The following is a 14,674-nucleotide window of genomic DNA, read 5'->3' on the forward strand; positions in this document are numbered from 1 at the left end:
TATAGCACACACACATACAATATAAATCTTACAGACATCCAGAATTAAATATTTATTGTTAAATAAATATTAATTAATTATCTGAATGTAAAGAATAATAAAAAGAACACCTTTTACTGTCTTGTAATGGGTAAAATTAGTTTCACTAAAACACTTAAATGAAATTAATAGATTATTTCATCAAACATGTAATACTAACGGCCCTGGGGGGGAAATAAGAGACCACTTAAGACAAGGGGTGTCTTAACTCGGTCCTGGTGGGCCAGTGTCCTGCTAAGTTTAGCTCCAACTTGCCTCAATAAACACACCTGCCTGGAAGTTTCTAGTATATCTAGTAAGAGCTTGATTAAGCTGGTTCAGTTGTGTTTGATTAGGGTTGGAGCTAAACTCTTCAGGACCGAGTTTGGACACCCCTGACTTATTATTAGTTATCCTAAGATGAATTATTGCAAATTATTGCTAAAATTCTGTCTTTAATGTTATAAATTTGACTGAGAAATTACCAATGAAGAAGGTTTCAAGTCATTATCGAAGCAAGTAAATTTACAAATAAATCTACACAAATACAATGAAATTCATACAGATTTAAATAGCATACAATTGTGTAAATAATGACAGAATTATTTTTGTGTGCAAACGATCCCTTTATTTCAAAGAATTAAGTTCTTTTTTTGCATTTTAATGTAAAAAATATGAAATTATTAAAATGAAAATAATTCTCTAAACAAGAATCTGAAATGTCCAGTAGGTGGTAGTATTGTCTAATGAGTGAGCCAATTCAGTCAAACAACTGAATCATTCAACAAAGTGAACAGCTGTCTCTCTGGACTGTTTAAAACATGGATTCATTCAGAAAGTAGACACGCAGAAGATCTTTTGTGGCTTTAAAGGTAATGTTTTATACAATTCTCACATTTTTTCATTCGTCAATTAAAAAACAAGTGTAAATTTGACATAATTTACAACATGTGCACTCTCGAATCTCTGAGTGGCCATGAGCACAAGATCTGAGTTTAAAGATTTGATTTAGAAATTATTATTATTGACCTAGTTATTATTATTATTGCTATTATTTTTTGTGTCTGACACCTAGTCAAAATCCAGTTTTCAGTCTCAAAATGTAACATATGGTCGGGGACATCAGAGGTGAGGATCCACTTGCAGTTTATTTAAGAGAATCATAAGGCAAGCAACGGTCAAAACGGGTTCAAACTGGAGCGTACAGGCATTCCAAAGAGTGTGGTCAAGAGCAGCCAAATAGTCAGGACAGGCAACAAAACAACATGAACATGAACATGCGGGTCAAAAACACCGCAAAATAGATCCTTTTCACATTTGTGAATGCTGCTATTTGGACTTCCTAGTTGATTAAGATGTTTTATTATTGGTTATTTGTTTCTTTCTGTACAGTATGTTCTTAAAAGGAATTAATAAAAAAATTATTATAATAATTAAAAAAAGATCCTTTTCACATTTCCGGATTTCTCGGTAGCGGAAGGTCATAGTTGGTAGAGCGTCAGTGTAGTGAATGGGAGAGAACAACAAATAATTTTTTTTACATCCCTATATGCTGATATAATAAAAGAAATCCCCACAATGGTGTCAGAAAAGGGGAAAAAAAATGTGTGAGACTGATGACGGCAGCCAGAGGGGAGAATAATGTCAAATTTCCTCTCAGCCCCTATAGACGCTGCATTACAAACATCTCACATAAGCTGTATGGAATAAAATCACTGCCATAAATGTTTTGTGCGTAAATAAAATTCACACTTCTGTAATTATTAAAACGTAAAGGAAAACGGAGGGTACTCGTAATTTGACGAAGGTACAATTTCAAAATCTGCGATCAGAACAGACACAGATATGACATTTCCTTTGTTTGTATATGACTGCTAAATTTACGATGGGTGTGCTTTACTAACAGGAAATACAGTTTCACCACGAAGACCTGATAACGAGTACGAATCAAAAAGCAAAACTCCACTGTCAAAAGTACGTCACCACTGTCACAGGCATTAATAAACAAGCGAGAGCCATCGATCACAACGTTGCGCTTGCTGGGCACCATAGATATATATACACTAGATATCACATAGGCACCCTGAGCATGCATCATTTGTTTTTTTGTAATTTGATGCAAAGATGATATAATCCATTCATAAATGCATTTAAAAAATGTAAATATAAAAACTTAAGGATTTAAGATTATGATCGCTAAACACGTCATATCAGTCTAGTGAAAAGGGTCATATGAGATTGCCAACTGTGCAGACGAATACTGCAACTTAGAAAAGGTTGGTCAGTTAAATTATGCTATGTAAGTAATGTTTAGTCAGTTGATCGGTCAGTCAGTCAGTAAATCAGTCAATCAAACAGTCAGTCGACAGCGGCCTTTGGTGGATTTATGCAAGAAGAGCAAGTACGAATGGCACTTGTGAGAGAAATTTGAGACCTCAAAAAGTGAAAACAGCGGCCTCTGGTGGATTCACAAAAACAAAAAATGCAAAAAAAAAAAAAAAAAAAACATATCTCCTGGGATCTATTTGGCACTCTCCAGAAATGTATATAGGGGTACATTTTCAAAATGATCCATATATTAACAGAGGAGGTTTGACTATTCGTCTATTATTTGGTATTTTGATATGACTTTATATAATGGTCCATTAGTTAATGCTATATAATATATTTACTAACATGAACAAATAATTAGTAATACATTTATTATAGTATTTGTTAAACTTTTTAACATTAATTAATGTTAAGTTAAATAACATTAATTCATGTTAACTCACTGTGCTTTAACTAATGTTAACAAGCACAGTTTGGGATTTTAACAATTCATGAATTAATGTTGAACCATAATTTATAAATGCTGTACAAGATTATTCAAACTTAATGTTAGTAAATGTTAATGTTAGTAAAGACATTAATATGAACTAATGAACCATTATTCCGATGTGTTACTGGTGTGTTCTGATCTTCAGGTGAATATGTGGATGCATTTTTCTCAGTGATAACCTAATGTACCTCACCTCCACTTTATTCAAAGGTGCTCAGATCACTTCCTGTTGAGCTGAACTGTGTTATCAGCGCAGCGCAGACTCACAGAGAGCGAGAAAAACACCACCGACTAAAGGGCAAACCTAAAAAAACAACAACACAGCTCTCATAAAGTCAGAGCATTCACGCCAACACCCATGTTTGAAGTCTGCCGGCTCCAAAACATGACTCGGAAATATGAGTCATGAGTCCACAGCGCTTTAATGAGACGCACAGAGTCCAGCCCTCTGTCAGTGTTGCCATGTCAGTGCTTAAAAACACAGCAGCACTAACCCGTTTCCCTTTTTTTTTTTTTTTTTTACAGTTTTCTGCTTCCTCATTTCTCAGTTTTTCCAGCTTTTGACAATTCAGCGATGATTTGAATATGCTATGAGTGTGTTCAGTGTGAGGACTCATGCTCACACACTCCTCCTGCTCACTTCCACCTCACGCTGAAACCCGTCTAGCAACACAAATCTGGGCACATTTTTGTCTCACACACCGACAGAGCAACACTACAGGTCAGAAGTTATGGGGCTGAGACACGCTGGATCAATCCGCACAGATACTCGGAGATGACGCTTTGTCGCTAATGTGAGTTATTTGAGCCTCAGAGATTAAGGAGCAGAGGGATTTTTCTGTTCTTTAGTGGTGAGTTCAGCTTTTTTGTAAATTAGCTTTTAAAATATCTCATTTTACTATCAATGCGGTTAAAATCTCTGCTGCACAGTTGTCCGTGAGTGTATCTGAATGTTCAGACAAAGTTATGTTCTTCAGAAAATTATAAACAAATATAACAGCTGCAAAGGAGAAATGCAATGCAATTCAATAGTAAAACAAGGGTTTAGGTGTAATTTAAGCCTGGCATGTACGTAGAGATAGTTAACATATTCATTATTATATTATATTATTCTTTATTATGTATAATAGCTTTGTTTAGATTTACTAGGTAATGTATTACTTTGTTTTTGTTTTGTCTACTTCTATTTTTGCTTTCACTTCATTTAGCTTGTTTATTTATGTATTTTATTATTATTATTTTTTACTTTTGATCTTTTTTGTTGTTGTTTTGCAGTGCTTTATTTATTTAATTTGCTTTGTTTTTGTTGTTTCACCTTTGTTTTGTTTTGCTTTGAAGTTTGTTTATGCTGCTTTTACTTGGTTTTAATTAAACATTTTTGCTTTTGCTGTGCTTTGTGTTGTTTCTAAAGTTGTTGTTGTTTTGTTTTTTGTTTCATTGTGTTTTAAAATGTTGTTTTATATACCAAAATGTTAGAATAACATATGGAGACGCATACAATCTATACAGTATTGCCAGGTATTTGTATATTTATATAATATTTTGTTTTATTTTGTTGTTGTTGTTTTGCTGTAGTTTATTCGATTTTTCGTTTTGTTTTTGATGTTTTACCTTTGTTTTGTTTTGCTTTGAAGTTTTTTATGTTTCTTTTGTTTTGATTTGCTTTTAATTAACATTTTTGCTTTTGTTGTGCTTTGTTTTGTTTCTGAAGTTGTTGTTGTTTTGTTTTGTGTTTCGTTGCATTTCAAAAAGTTGTATTATATACTAAAATGTTAGAATAACACATGGAGACACATAATATCTAGACGTATTGCCAGTTATTTGTATATTTATATATTATTATTATTTATTTATTTTTGTTGTTGTTGTTTTGCAGTGCTTTAATCTATTTTTTCGGTTTGTTTTTGTTTTACCTTTGTTTTGTTTTGCTTTAAAGTTTTTTATGTTTCTTTTTGTTTTGATTTGCTTTTATTAAAACATTTTTGCTTTTGTTGTGCTTTGTTTTGTTTCTAAAGTTGTTGTTGTTTTGCTTTGTTTCGTTGTGTTTCAGACGTTTGTTTTATATACTAAAATGTTAGAATAGCATATGGAGACAAATATCCAGACAGCATTGCCAGTCATTTGTGTATTTATATATAATTTTTATATATAATTATATATATAATTTTTGTTTTATTTTTCACTTAGATTTTTAAAGCACTGTTTTGCTGTGCTTTATTTACATTTTTGGGTTTGTTTTTGGTGTTTCACCTTTGTTTCGTTTTGCTTTGAAGTTTATGTTGCTTTTGCTTTAATTTGCTTCCATTGTAACATTTTTTGCCTTTGTTGTGCTTAGTTTTGCTTCTCATTGTTTTGCTTTGTTGTATAACAAATAACAAAATTATAGAACAAAGTTGGTGGTTCATTCTGCTGTGGCAACCCCTGATAAATCAGGGAATGAGCCGAAGGAAAATTAATGTATGAATGTTCTAAAAATACCACACAGAGACACATAAAATCTTGAATGCCTCGCCAGTCATGTGTATGTTTTACATGGAGCAATTCATAATTGATTGGCCGCCTGAAGACACTGTCGGACCAGTTATTGTACGGAGTGGCTTCAGCATATGATCACAAGTGGTTTGGACACATTTTTCTTGACATTAGAGGCGTAACTCGCCTGCAGTTCATTCCACGGAGGCACAGCAAATGATGAGTGTACTTTAAACACTCACGCCTCTGTCAGCAGGTCCTGGTGTGGCACTTTTAATGAGGATTAATTAAATAACAGGATAATTTATCAGTTGCAACAGACATATCAAATAGGTTAGTTCACTTGTAAAAGTTAGTTGTATGTTGCAAGGACCTCAGTGAAACCGAGATTGCAGTTTGCACACGCAGAATGATGCTTTCCTGTTTTACGACTTGATGATTCTCCTATTTTGGTGTGTGTAGGTTTGGGGTTTTACTGCATGTGTTCCTCTGCAAAATACACTCACTTCCTGCAGACTGAGATGTGCAATAGCTGACTGTTGCTTTATCTTCTCATGCGTTTATTTGTATTTGCTTCCCTCTTTGAAGTTGCATGGAAGTCATTTAAAGTAATATGCTAATTTGGATTAAAATGCAGTCAGTTTTTTTGACAAGCTATTTAGTCGTGCAATGTGTTTTAAACATGCCTTTTTTATTAAATATCGGTTAGTTCATTTACACCAATGGTCAATTCCTAGAGGGCCGCAGCTCTGCATAGTTTAGCTCCAACCACCTCCATCTAGCACATGCTTAATAGTCTATAATATTCAATTCAGCTTTATTTGTGTAGCGCTTTTACAATGTAGATTGTGTCAATGCATGCGGCTTCATATAAAAGATCATAGTAAATTGAAACAGTGTAGTTCAGTTTTCAGAGTTTAAGTTCAGTTTGGCTCAGTTCAGTGTAGCTTAAGAATCACTACTGAGAGTCCAAACACTGAAGAGCAAATCCATTATATATTGTGATAACGAACATGCATGATATTATTATCATGGATACTTGAAAATACTGTGAATAATTAAGAATATTGAGACTGTCACGGTAGCATGATCATCTTACAGCAAGAAGGTTGTTCGAGCCACGGCTGGGGCCGTATGGCATTTCTGTGGCGAGTTTGCTTGTTCTCCCCATGTTGGCGTGGCTTTCCTCTGAGCGCTTTGGTTTCCTCCACAGTCCAAACACATGCGCTATGGGTGAATTTAATAAACTAAAAGGGCTATAGTGTATGTGTGTGAATGCAAGAGTGTATTGGTGTTTCCCAGTGATAGGTTTCAGCTGGAAGGGCATCAGCTGTGTAAAACATATGCTGGATAAGTTGGTGGTTCATTCCACTGTGGCGACCTCTGATGAATGAAGGGATTAAACCAAATTAAAATGAATGAATGAATGAGATTGTTTTATTAGTTGTATTCAAAGCATAAAATGGGCTTAATAGGCCATTTTTTCAAACAAACATTTTCAAATTTGCCTAAAGGACATGTTATTGCGGAAAATAGAAAAGGTTTTACCCTCTTTAGGCCCTTTATTTGTTAACACTTTACATTAAGACTCCATTAGTTAATGTAAAATAAATGGCCAATAAAAACAAAAACGATCGAGCCTCAGCTGGGTCGGTTGGCGTTTCTTTAGTGAAGTTTGCATGTTCTCTCTGCGTTCGTGAGGGTTTCCCCCACACTCCAAAGACATGCCATACAGGTGAATTAGGTAGGCTGCACCCACTTTATATTAAGTGGCCTTTCTAATATGTTGTTGCACAGGAATTAATAGTTTGTTACAATGTACTTATTGTGTAAATACATGTATTTACTGTGTACTTATGCTTGATTAAATACCTGTATGTAATTACATCTGTAATTAACTGTTGACCATCCCTTACACTTTAACCCACCCTAAAACCTACCCATACCACCAAACCTGTCCATAACCCAACCTCTATCCCAACTCAAAAGCACCATAAGTGTTTTCAAATACATTATGAACACAGTAAGTACATTGTATTTATTTTTTGATGCAAGTACATAGTAGTTAAGGACACTTAATATAAAGTGGGACCGGTAGGCTAAATTGTCCATAGTGTATGAGTGTGTATGGGTGTTTCCCTGAGATAGGTTGCGGCTAGAAGGGCATTCTCTGCGTAAAACATGTGCTGGATAAGTTGGCGGTTTGTTCCGCTGTGGCGACCCTGGATTAATAAAGGGACTGAGCCGAAATGAATGAATGAAAGGGACAGTTCACTTCAAAATGAAAAATTCCTCACCATTTACTTGCACTCGAGTGATTCTTACTGATAAACAAAATTGAAGATATTTATAAATATGTTGGGAAAAAGCAGCCATTGACATCCACAGTAGGAACCAAAAATACAATGAAGTCAATGACTGTTTTTTTTTTCAACATCTTTCAGTATATCTGCTTTGATTTCAACAGACGATAGAAACTCAAACAGGTTTGAATAGGTGGAGGGAGAGTCAGTTATGACAGAATTGTCTTTTTTTAGTAGTAGTGATAGGAGCTGTGTTGGGGTTTATGATAAAGACATTAAGCGGGTCGATTCATATAAATATTTAGGGGTGAATATTGATTGACAACTGAATTGGCACTCTCAGGTGTCAAGTCTTTGTGCAAGAATTCATCAGCGATTACACTGTTTACGTAGACTAAGATTGTTCGGAGTGAGTAGCAGCATAATGCTGACTCTTTATAAAGCAAAAATAGAGTCTGTTTTAAGATATGGGATTATTGTTTGGTTTGGGAATCTGACAGTAAAAATGAAAACCCGAGTAAATAACCTGATGAGAGTGGCAGGAAAAATAATGGGAATTTAGACACTTGGTTCCCTAAAAGATATCTTTGAGTTGTGCACAATCCAACAAGATTTGTTGTAAGCATTGCACAATAAAATGTAAGCGCATAACACAATAAAGCATTTAGACATACAGTAATACAGCAAAACAAAGCTGAAAGTGTAGCTTGTTTATTTTTTTATGAAAAAGGTTGAGCTATTATTATGCTATCAGGGCTCAACAATAAGGACTGCCAGGTGGCGCGGGGCCAGCGTGTGAGATGCTCGGGACAGTAGACAGGATAGTTACCGGCCCGATTGGGCCAGTGCTGCCTTGTCACTAAAGTTTAATTTGCCTGTGACTGTTTGTCAGTTGCGTGCAAATACGGTCTTAGAATTGAGAAACAGTTTTTTCCAGCCTTCAAATAAGAAACAGTGTTTTCAAGCCTTCAAATGCTACCTTCTCGGTTCTTCTTCTCTGATTGGATGTTGTGAGCACATTTTTTTTTCGTATCAACCAGTACAGCGAAGAGACTGCAACATGACGGTAACATCAAATGATTATGCTAAAGGGAAAACATTTTTTTCTAACGTCTTGGAAGCAGACATTTACGAGGGTGCACCACGACTAAAAAAATTAAGTGATGTTTTGTACAGTTTGCCGTCAGTTTGGCAGGTCAGCCATCTTTTGTTTCAAAACACTTTGAATTTTTCTCATTATACATTTATTAACATTTTTAAGTATTTAAATTCTAGATTTACAAACATTTTGACACGCTTTTTTTACTTGTGGTTAAGGAATAACTATTAACTTTTTTTTTTTGGTGGGGCCAAAATATTGGCAGGGCAAGTAAAAATCTGAACCACTGGTCCGATTGGGCCAGTAGAAAAAATCCTTAGCGTTGAACCCTGGCTATGCTAAAAGATGTCTTCATTTTCCTCTAGTCGTTCCCTTTATGGCTGCATGTTTTTATCCCTTTTTCTTGTGCTTTCTGTTTTCATTAAAGCAGGGGATGTTTAGATGTCAGTCTTCAATGAAAGTGCTCTGTTGTTCATGAGCGAATTCTCTCAGACCGACACACCTGTAGTTCCCCTTGTTTTTCTGCATTCCTCAGCTTTACAAATATTTAGTGTGTTGTGGATATGACAGAAAAACATCCCACCCCATAAATCAAATCCTGTTTGTGAGATAACAAAGAGTATATTTTCGGTTCAGTCACCGTGAAAAACTCAATTACAATGTTTATTTTGCTCTAGGCACGTTGTTAGTTTAGAGCGAACGATTAATCTGTATTCAGAAGGAAAAAAAAGTTTGAGCTCGGACAATGGCTTGTTGCATGCATGTTGACAACTCTGTGTGCAAAATAGTTCATGTTTTGAGTGCGAACAAATGGTTTGTTGCAAGTGCGTTAATTTTGTGTTTAAAAGATTATGTTTTAAGTGTGTAAAATAGCTTGTTGCATGTGCATTAACAATTCTGGGCGCAAAAAAAAATCAAGTTTTGAGAGTGCATAATGGCCAGTTGCATGCTCTTTAACAATTCTGTGTTCAAAAGATCAGCTTTTGAGAGTGGAAAATGGCATGTTGCATCCGTGGTAACAATTCTGCATCAAAACGTCATGCTTTAAGTGTCGATAATGGCCAGTGGCATGTACTTTAACAATTCTGTTTTTAAAAGATCATGTTTCGAGCATGCAAAATGGCTTGTTGCATGCACTTTAACAATTCTGTGTTCAAAAGATCTTGTTTGGAGGGTGGAAAAATGGCTTGTTGCATCCATGGTAACAATTCTGCATCAAAAAGTCATGTTTTGAGTGTGGATAATTGCCAGTGGCATGCACTTTAACAAATATGTGTGTAATAGATCATGTTTTAAGTGTGGAAAAATGGTATGTTGCATGTGTGTTAACAATTTTGTATACAAAAGATGATGTTTCAACCATGCGAAATGGCTTGTTGCATGCGCGTTAACAATTCTGTGTTCAAAAGATTATGTTTCAAGTGTGTAAAATGGCTTGTTGCATGTGCGTTAACAATTCTGGGCACAAAAAAAAATCAAGTTTTGAGTGTGTATAATGGCCAGTTGCATGCTCTTTAACAATTCTGTGTTCAAAAGATCAGGTGTTGTGGGTGGAAAATGGCTAGTTGCATATGTGTTAACAATTCTGTTTAAAAGATCAGGTTTTTAGTGTGGAAAAATGGCTTGTTGCATCCGTGGTAACAATTCTGCATCAAAAAAAATATGTTTTTAATGTGGAAAATGGCCAGTTGCTTGCACGTTAACAATTCTGTGTTCAATAGATCAGGTTTTGAGTGTGCAAAATGGCTTGTTGCATATGCAATTACAATTCTGTGTTCAAAAGATCATGCTTTGAGTGTGGATAATGGACAGTTGCATGCGCTTTAACAATTCTGTTCAAAAGATCATGTTTCAAGCATGCAAGATGGCTAGTTGCATAGGCATTAACAATTCTGTCTTCAAATGATCATGTTTTGAGTGTGGATATTGGCTAGTTGGATGAACTTTAAGAATTCTAGGTTTAAAATATCAGCTTTTGAGTGTGAAAAAAATGGCTTGTTGCATCCATGATAACAATTCTGCATCAAAGAATCATGTTTTGAGTGTGGATAAGGGCCAGTTGCATGCGCTTTAACAATTCTGTGTTCAATAGATCATGTTTCGAGCATGAAAAATGGCTTGATGCAAGTGCATTAGCAATTCTGCACAAAAGATCATGTTTTCGAGCATGCAAAATGGTTTGTTGTATGCACTTTAACAATTCTGTGTGCAAAAGATCATGTTTTGAGGGTGGAAAATGGCTTGTTGCATACACATTAACAATTCTAGGTTCAAAAGATCAGCTTTTGAGAGTGGAAAAATGGCTTGTTGCATCAGTGGTAACAGTTCTGCATCAAAGAATCATGTTTTGAGTGTGGATAAGGGCCAGTTGCATGCACTTTAACAATTCTGTGCACAAAAGATCATGTTTTAAGTATGCAAAATGGTTTGTTGTATGCGCATTAACAATTTTGTGTTCAGAAGATTGTTTCAAGTGTGTAAAACGGCTTGTTGCATGTGCTTTAACAATTCTGTACACAAAAAATCAAGTTTGTGTCAATAATGGCCAGTTGCATGTGCCTTTAACAATTCTGTGTTCAAAAGATCGTGTTTCATGCATGCAAAATGGCTTGATGCATGTGCGTTGACAATTTTGTGTTCAAAAGATTATGTTTCAAGTATGCAAAATGGTTTGTTGCATGTGCATTAACAATTCTGAATGCAAAGATCCTGTCTTGAGTAAGCACAGTGGCTTGTTGCATGCTCAGAACGTGATCTTTTGCACACAGATTTGTGCTGCAAATCTAACCCATATACCGACTCAATATTCCGTTTCAGTTGCAAATACGTCATCATACTGAAAAAAGGTCGCATCAACATCCTGTTTAAATATAAAAAATTGTGTATCATGATAAAAATAAAAAGATCCTTTATTTTATGACAGACAGTGATTTAATATACAATATATAAATCCTTTTATTGGCTCAGAATCATACAAGCGGTTGCTACTGAAGTACGTATAAGTAGTGTTGTTTTGTAGAGGGAAACATAAGTAAGTGTGCACTTTTAATATATAGAACATTATTTATTGCCCATTGGCCCTTTGGTATAAACAGGTCTTTACATTACTTATTTATTTTGCTTCTTTTTGTCATAAGTCAATAAGTAAAATATTATATTCCAACATAGATTTTGTCATGTATTTTGGTAAAGTGTTCTACCAAACGGTCATTTACTTTTGTTTTCATGCTGTAGACTCTTAATCATATTGGTAAGAACATGTAAACTTACAGTGTTTACATGCTGACAACATCTGAAGTGTTATTTATTTAGGGAGGAGCATCTTTACAAACTTAAATTTAGGTCTGTCAGGATATTTATTTTTCGCTGAATGATAAATGAGCGATAAACAATATTATAGTCATTTTAAGATCATTTTATGCCACTCGTTCTATAATGCCTGAATAGCAATATAATATAATCATAATGCAAGTACACTCTTTCAAAGAACACATAGTATTTTATTTATTTATTTATTTATTTATTTATTTATTTATTTAACTTTTATTTAAGATTTTTTAATATATTTTTTTACAGAACAAACCCCTTCCCAAACAATTTAACCCCTTAGTCATGAGGGTATACATAAAAAAATATCTTTAAAATTATAATAAAGAAAAAAATCAATTAAAAGAAAATAATAACAATAAAAAATAATTAAATAAAAGGTATTGCCATCATAATTACTTTACAGGGAATACATTTGTACATCAAGTTGCATTGTAGTCACCTCAAATTACAGTAATGATAGGTTAGTACTTTATTCCTAACAGTATTTAATTTAATTATAGTCATTTTAACAATTCAATAATTGGGCATTGGAATTAGAATGTAAAAATGCGTATGCGAAATAAATAATAATAATAAATGTTAACATACAAGTGCAAGCTAAAAAGTTACAGAGGCTGCAATATCTGCTACCAGATCTAATGTCATTTGTCAGACACCCACTATAGTGATTTATAGTAAAATCTATACTGTTTTTTATCATACTGACACCTCCAACAGAAATAGAGATATTGCACAAAAATGATTGCGGTCAAGTCCATGTGTTGTCCGATAAGTCCATATATAGACTATTGCGATAGGCCTACTTACAAATGAATAAATACTAAAAATGTGTCATTTTCAAAATATTGCATTCAGTTATCATACCAGCATTATGTTTTCTGTCACATATACTGTTTACACTTTATTTTGATGGTTTGTTTTTTGAATTTAGGTTACAGTGCATCTACCGGCCAACTAATTCTCATTAGAATATAAGTAGACTGTTAGGTTGGGGTTGGGGTTAGTGTAAGTTGACATGTACTTGCAAAGTTTCTTATAGTCAGTTAAATGCCTGTTGAATGTCTGTACCAACAGATATTAGGCAGACAGCCTACTAATACTCCAACGGACCAGCAAAATAAAGTGTTGCCCATTTACTTAATGTATTTTTTACATTTACGCAATATAACATCATTATTTTGTTTTAAATTGTTAATTGTAATTTATGAATAAGTTCATGCATACCAGTAACTTGATAACGTAATAATGTTTACATTTTATTGAGTTCAATACATTCAAATTGTTCATTTCTGCAGAGATAATTTGAAATGTGCAAACGTGTAGATTTCATATGGCCAATATTATGCGCTAAGAACATTGTATAGTTTTGATTTGTTTTTGTTATTATTTTGTATTTATGTTTTTGTTTTGTTGTTGTTATTTTTGTCATATAAACGTTCCTCGCAAGTCTGTACACAAAGTTTTGCTTTAGTTAGCTATTTTTCTTTTGATTTTGTTTTGCATTTTGTATTCATTAAAATTCACAATTTCTATGCATAAAGTTTCATATAGTGTGTGTTTAGTGTGTTGTTTTATTTTACAACCACAAACTAAGTGTACTTGACAAACCACCTGCAGAAAACACACTCTTTCATCTCTCTGACACTTTAACCGACACATTTGCACCAGACACTTTCTTACAAAAACATACACTGTACAGCTATGAAGTGTGCTTCACACAGGTAAAAACCATAGACTGTAAAAGATATGGATGTAGTATCAGTGACGTCACCTATAGGGCTTTTTTGAAGAATGCAAAAGAAGCTAAAAGTAGGCGTGGCCAACCGTCAACATTTTGTTCGTGCGTCATCGCACCCACCGGGGGATACCAAATAAGGGCAAAGAGTCAGTACCAATAGCCTAGTGGTTAAGTGCGCCGACATATAGCACCATGGTGCTCACGGCGACCCGAGTTTGATTCCCGGCTCGAGGTCCTATGCCAACCCTTCCCCTCTTTCTGGTCCTAATACTTTCCTGTCTGTCCTCCACTATCCTATCCCAATAAAAGGTGAAAAACCCCTAAAACATAATAAAACAAAAATAATAATAAGGGCAAAGAAGCGGAGCTACAGACGCCTGCTAACATTTTGCTTAGACGTGTTTTTCTTTGGGAGAAATGCTTACTTCATTACCTGTGACTCGTTTGTGTTCTGACCACATATGCTTGGTTGTACACTATATCAATATGTGTGTAGTCTTTTTAAAACACTGCTGGAATACATCAAATCACAAAAAATTGCGCCCATGACATTTTTCTACTGGAGGAAAACACTAATTACTTCCAAACACTACAGATATAGTCTGTGTTAGTAAACGCAAGGCTATTTATGAAAACCAGGCATAACAGACAACATTTCAGATGACTGTTCTAGAGCCTACAGCTAATCAATCTGTCAGATTCTGGAGTGCATTAAAGCTCTGAAGAAAAACATAAATGATGAATGATCTTAAATAAAGCAAATGCATTTATAGAGATGGTATATAAGTATATTATTTCACTTACCTGGGAAATAGAGACCACGTGAATGGTTTGTGAGCACAATTAATTGAAATATTTTCAAAAGGCAACTGACTGTGTAAAGCCACATAAAA

At 34.5% G+C, this 14,674-nt stretch overlaps 2 protein-coding genes across 10 annotated transcripts in view; one reads left to right on the forward strand and one right to left on the reverse strand.

Annotated features, from left to right (window-relative positions):
* fra10ac1 (FRA10A associated CGG repeat 1) overlaps positions 1–14,674 on the reverse strand; it is an 855,621-nt gene that overhangs the window by 635,096 nt on the left and 205,851 nt on the right. The window lies entirely within an intron of this gene.
* arhgap27 (Rho GTPase activating protein 27) overlaps positions 1–14,674 on the forward strand; it is a 79,345-nt gene that overhangs the window by 1,224 nt on the left and 63,447 nt on the right. For 5 of the 9 annotated variants that reach the window (XM_005156026.6, XM_021480216.3, XM_005156029.6 and 2 more), the window contains exon 1: positions 3,519–3,690. The exons of 2 other annotated variants lie outside the window; for them this stretch is intronic. The gene's annotated coding sequence lies outside the window, so the exon portion shown is untranslated. Of the gene's footprint in view, positions 1–3,518; positions 3,691–14,674 lie in introns of those variants that run through there. 2 more of the 9 variants (XM_005156027.6, XM_073918092.1) reach the window with 1 other exon arrangement.

Source organism: Danio rerio, chromosome 12 (assembly GCF_049306965.1).
Source record: "Danio rerio strain Tuebingen ecotype United States chromosome 12, GRCz12tu, whole genome shotgun sequence".
Taxonomy (NCBI): domain Eukaryota; kingdom Metazoa; phylum Chordata; class Actinopteri; order Cypriniformes; family Danionidae; genus Danio; species Danio rerio.